Here is a 6,000-nt window from a genome sequence, read left to right as displayed (position 1 = left end):
ACCACTGACTTTAAGGATCGGTCAGGATGAAGCCTTAACCGGCATACCCTCTCGATACCTAATGGCAAGTGTCGGCCAGGATGAAGCCTTAACTGGCATACCCTCCCGATACCTAACCACAAGTGTTGGCCAGGATGAAGCCTTAACCGACATACTCTCCTGACACTTCAATCATACGGTTCGGCCAGGATGAAGCCCTAACCGACATATCCTCCCGACACCTTAACAAGTTTAACTTGTTCAAATTTCGTTATGGTATTAACGAACGCTGACTGTTATATTTTGTGTTGTGATTAAGTATTCAATTAAGACCGACCTCGCGAAATAACTTGCACAAATTTACAAAAACGAAGGCGGTTGATTTCATGAATGAAAAGCAAAGGAGAAGGTCATACCCCGACCTTGGAGGAAAAGGAAATGACGACCACAACCCGACCGAGTAAGTATAAATGTTAAAAACCTAAGCTACAACTTTCAGCATCCTCGCTCGGCGAAAGAGCAGCAGCCTCCCGCAACTTCTCCACCTCTTCTGCCGGCAACATCCGACCGTTAAACACGCCCATGTTGGAGTCGAAGTTACCGGCAGGAGGGGGGCCGTTGTAGAGCAGATGAGCTTGTCGGACGGCTGTTTCAAAACTTTGATTGATCAAGGCCATCGTGTCATCGATGGTCTTATCCAGCTCAACCTCCACCTTTTCCTTCTCCACCTTCAAGGCAACCATGTCGTCTTCCAAGGACGACACCTTCCAACCGGCCTCCTCCAAAGCCTTCTTCACTTCAGCATTCTCTGTTGCCCTCGCGGCCTCCAGCCTCTCGAGCTTTGTGATCCGCTTGGCATCGAGCTCCCTCTCGGCAGCCTGCTCCGCCAACCTTCGCTCATAGGCAGTGTTGGCTTCGATAGCTTGCTTCCAGTTGCCCAATGCCTCCAATAATTCACGCTTGAGGCGCGAGATCTTCTCGATTTGCCGGCTCCGGATGTCCACCCCCAGGTGGGTCAGCATAATCCCTCGGCAGGACATCTTGATCCCGCTTCGGATCAGATCATCCTCCAAAACCGAACGGATCATCTCTTTAGTGGTGGGAGACAGGTCCATCCTCACCCTGTTGCAAAAACGCAAGTCACCCCGAAACAAAGATAGGGGTGACTTGGAAGCGGTGTCGACCGGCACAGCGATGGCAGTGGGAATAGGTCGGTCGCACTCATTAGTTGATGCCAACAGCTTCACGGTGCAGAGGGGGCACGAGCATCTCGCCAGGAGCGCGCACCGTGCGAGCAATGTTTCCCTCCTCGCGCAGTCTTTTCTTTGGATGTTGAGAGGGCCTAGCCTGACCGACATGAGGATTTGACTGGCCCTTTTGTTGAATGGCCTTGTTCTTGAAGGTAGCCAAGGACACACCCGCTTGTGAGGTTTGCTTGTCCTTAAATTCTGCATTAAAATAAGGAAACGTTAAGATACAATTCAAAATCCCCGACCGAAGGCATAAAAAAGTAACATACCCTTAAAGGCCGCTCGACGATCGGGCACAGTGTATAAAGAAATAAGCTCTCGTGCGGGGAGCTTCCTCGGAAGACTGTCGAAGAGCAAGAAAATATCCCGCTCGACGTCAGTTGGATCGGCCGGTCGAAGCCAATCCTAAATCTTTGTTGGTTTCCTAGTCCAAGACATAGGAAACTTCGACTGACCGTCCTCTTCACCTTGAAGAATCGATCTTTGAAATTTTTGTAAGAAGTGGTGTAGGCTTTGAACAAAATGTTGCTCGCCCGGCTGACCAGTGAGTGCCAACTTACGGGGTTAGATGGCTGATAGGTATAGAAGTGTAAGAAGCAGGTAGCCGAAGGGCGTAGGTGGAGGAAGTTACATATCAGGCGAAATACCTGCATGGACGCCCACGTGTTTGGGTGTAGCTGGATGGGGGCTACGTTGAGCGTTTGAAGGACCTCATTGTAAATGTATCAAAAGGAAGGTTGATATGCAAGTCAGAGAAAAAACAGGAGTACATGAAAAAAGAAGGGGTATCAGTCGATGATCTCTCCCAGCAGACTCTATCGGTTGGTGAACCAAAAATCGAAGGCCACGATAGAAGATCGTGCCTTTGCTTTCAAAACGGGAGTTTTGTCTAGAAAATTGGCTATAGAGGTCTCAGTCTGAAAAACAGTCGCGACGCCGAGTACCTCAGGGTTCACCCAAGAAAATCCCTGGGAAGCGCGGGGCCCTTCAGGGGAGTCCGACCGGTTGGAAGCACCTTCCGGATCGTCACCCCTGACTTCCTCCATCACAGGGGGAAGCATTTCGTTCCCCCCTACCGAGATAGTCTCGGATGTGGAAGAACCAAATTAAGATGAAGAAAGGGATGAAGATGAAAGGGGTATGGGAACATACGGACGAACCGAAGAAGAAGACGTAGGGTGAGACAAAGCAGACATAACTAATCTTTGGAAGGAAGACAGACGCGACACAGAAGAACGAGAGGCACTCGAGAGTTAGAGCAAGGTTCGGGAAGAAAGCGTGAAGCTTCAACACTTTTAAGGTCTCTATTTATAGTCCAAAAGAGTCTTGGGAGACGAAGCGTCACAATTCCCTCAACCGTTAGATCAAGGAGATCCAACGGCTCACAACGCTCGCCGCCAAAAAACCCATCATAAATGCACATCACGTCACCCCCTCAGACGTTGTCAGACGTCGCGTCGCCACAACAACCACCCGACACTTCACCATTTAGACTTTTCGGCACGGTCATCCCTCGAGCCTGGGGGGCAAGTGTCTTGGTATAGACCCAGACGACCGTCCAAGACATTCCAAGTGAGTGGTCGGTCGTCCCTAAACCAACATGACCAAGACTTCAATGTCGAGTCAATCCCAGCAGACCATTGTTGTAGACCTGTCGGTCGATGCTAATCCCAACAGTCCAGGTCAGCGGAGTTAACCCGCAATTAGAAGCTAATTAGAAGGCCTAAACACGGTCCAATCAACCTAATCCGGCCTAACAGGTAAGGCCCATTAGGACCATATAAATAGCACAGATTCCAAGAATCAGGTACGTCATCATCTACAGTGCTCTGACAACCGAGCGCTTGCATCCTTTGCTGACTTGATCGTCGAAGTGCCTTCTGCTGGTACCATCCGAGCTTGTGCAACCGAACGACTGCTAGGAGGAAGGAAGAACTTGAGGAACAGGGAGCTGCGTGGAGCCAGACGACCGACCGAGACCAAAGAGTGAAGAATAGTTCTCTAGACCGTGTACCCGTTCGAGAATAGAATCAATCCGATCAAAGATATTCCATTCCATGGTCAAGAAACACTACTATTAAGGAATGACATTCTAAAATAAAATAAAAAAATCAAATGAAAACTAAATTAAAATGTTTAACGACTGACAATAATCTTGACAAATTAAAATAGTGCTGTATCTGTTATACCAATTCTTTGCCTAATCCTTTGTTGGTTTCAGCTGTTCAAACAGCAAGTATCCCATACTCACCCTTCCCTGCAACATAATCTTTGCCTTTATGTTCCTAATGTCAAGTACATGTTAATTGCCATGAAATTTTCAAAAATTATTGATACTGTAAACAAATGCTTTTTGGCTACGTTGCCGCTTCTCTTATATATATGTTTGATATATTTGATTTTTGAGGTTGAATTACTTAGAGGGTTCATACACTTATGTTATGCCAAATTGAAACTTCAAAGTTTGCCACTTTTCTGTTGAATTATTTGTTTAGTGCCATATATTCGTTTCTCTGATACAATGTACTATGTTCAAACCATCATATACATGCATTTGCTGATTGTGATGTAATATTTCATTGAAGCTGAACATTTTTACAATTAGTTATATTTTTAATTTACTTTTGAAAATGTATAGCATGAAGCACCAAAGAAAAATAAAATATTCATAAATGATTCATGATAAATCATTCAAAATCATGATAGGATATATTGCTGACATAACTATAGGGAAATGTTGCATATGTTTCTCAAAGTGTAAATTATTTTTTGAAGTTAAATAATCTTCAAATAAATTTTGCATTAGCATTTTGTAATTTCTCATAATACATATCTATATATTATATATATAACATAAAATTGTTCTCACCATCGGATATTCATACATATTTATATAAAGTTAAGATAAAATAAATAAAACTCGTATGGATTTTAATTTCAGTCACTTGACTTTGATACATATTTTTTTTTTCAGGAACAGTGTATACGTGTGACTATATCATTATGTCATACATATAACTTTTAATCATAATAGAAAATTGAGAGAGAAACTCTGACTGAGAAACAAAACCCAAAAATCACATAAGTCATAAAGATATAACTATTCAATTCCGAGTTTTTTATTTTATAAAATAATAACTTCTTTTTTATTTTTTTGCAATTTGGTTAATGAAAGATCATATTGAAGAAGAATATTAAAATATAAGATGAGGGATAGAAAATTCATGTTACATGTCTTTTAATTGAATTTGTAATAGTTCTAATTTAGAAAAGTTTATCAATAAATATCATGAGACTTTATATATTCAAACTTGAGAATTAGTAAAATATAGTCTTGTAATTAACTTGATTAGTAATAATTAGAGTTAGTTCATGCACATAACTATTCATTATCACATGAACCAAGAGAATTGTACTTTGTATGTATTTTAACTACAAATTTTAGCCAACTAGTTCCATCTCTTTCATACCTTAGTAACTTCTTGAACTCACCTTCACATCCTATAAATAAAATATTTCTCTATTGTATTCTTTATATTTGAAACTTATTATTAAATAAGCTTTGAGTTTGTTGAAAATTCAATTTTATTAACTAGGTTCAAAGTGAGTGTTTTCCATTAGAGAAAGAAAATGAGTTGATTAAACCAGGAGGATGAGATTTTCAAATCTTTTTTTTAATAATATCCTTTCTTAGAATTTAAAACTTCTTTAAGATATAAAAAATTAATGCAATTATTATTGAAAGCAAGATTGATATAAGAATTGATTGTAACAATTTTTCTTTTTTTTTTAAATTGTTTCAACTCGAAAATGAGAATAGAATTAATTTGATAATCTAAAATTCATACAAGAATTAGATAACAATATAAATAGACGGATAAAGTAAGAGAAATATCACATAATATATTTATTTTGGTTCGAATTCAACCAATATTACCTCTAGTTCTCAATTTTTCACTCTTGAAAAAATGGTTCCATTATCAATCAAATCAAATGATCAAATGTTTGTGCAAAACAACACACCAATTAGAAACACGATGACAAAAATAAACTCTTGAGCACTCCTAAGGATATCAAACACTTTAATGATATCAGCCTTAATCCAACCTTAAATTTCCATGTCTTCCTTCTGTTGAGAACTTTGAAGATGATTGATTCTGTAGATGAGGTGGATGAGTTGTAATTCTTCACAGAATCTCCTTACCCTCTTACTGCTTTGTAATATTTTAGGCTTAGACACATTTCTTCTTATAGAATGACTATGTTGTATGGATTTATTCTTTTATGGATACTTGTAATTTCAATAACATATCTATACCTTTCTATGTTATCACTTTTCTCATGTAAATCAATCTTTTTTTTCACTTAAACCACTTCAACATATTGGAACCTCACAAGATTCAAACCATCAATCATCAATATTTGTTTTACATTAGTAGATACACTAGTACAAAAAACTTCATTAACGACTCCCTTTAAAGACGGTTAGAAAAGAACCATCGTAATAAGCGAGGCGGTGGCAGTTTCGTAAATATATTGAATTTTTTTTGGCTTTTTAACGACGGTTATAGCTTGAACCGTCGTTAAATGTGGATGAGGACGTTTTAACGACGGTTCCCTGAACCGTCGTTAAAAGTGAGTTGTTTTTTTAATTTTTCCCTTACCAGCGCGCCTTCCCTCTCTTCATTTTCACATTCCAGTTTCCCTCTTTCTCTCATTCTCACCCGCACCCAGTACCTTCACGCCACCGCCAGTGTCGCCGCTCCACCGC

This window comes from Phaseolus vulgaris, chromosome 2, assembly GCF_000499845.2.
Source record: "Phaseolus vulgaris cultivar G19833 chromosome 2, P. vulgaris v2.0, whole genome shotgun sequence".
Lineage (NCBI taxonomy): Eukaryota > Viridiplantae > Streptophyta > Magnoliopsida > Fabales > Fabaceae > Phaseolus > Phaseolus vulgaris.
This window is presented reverse-complemented; position numbering follows the sequence as displayed.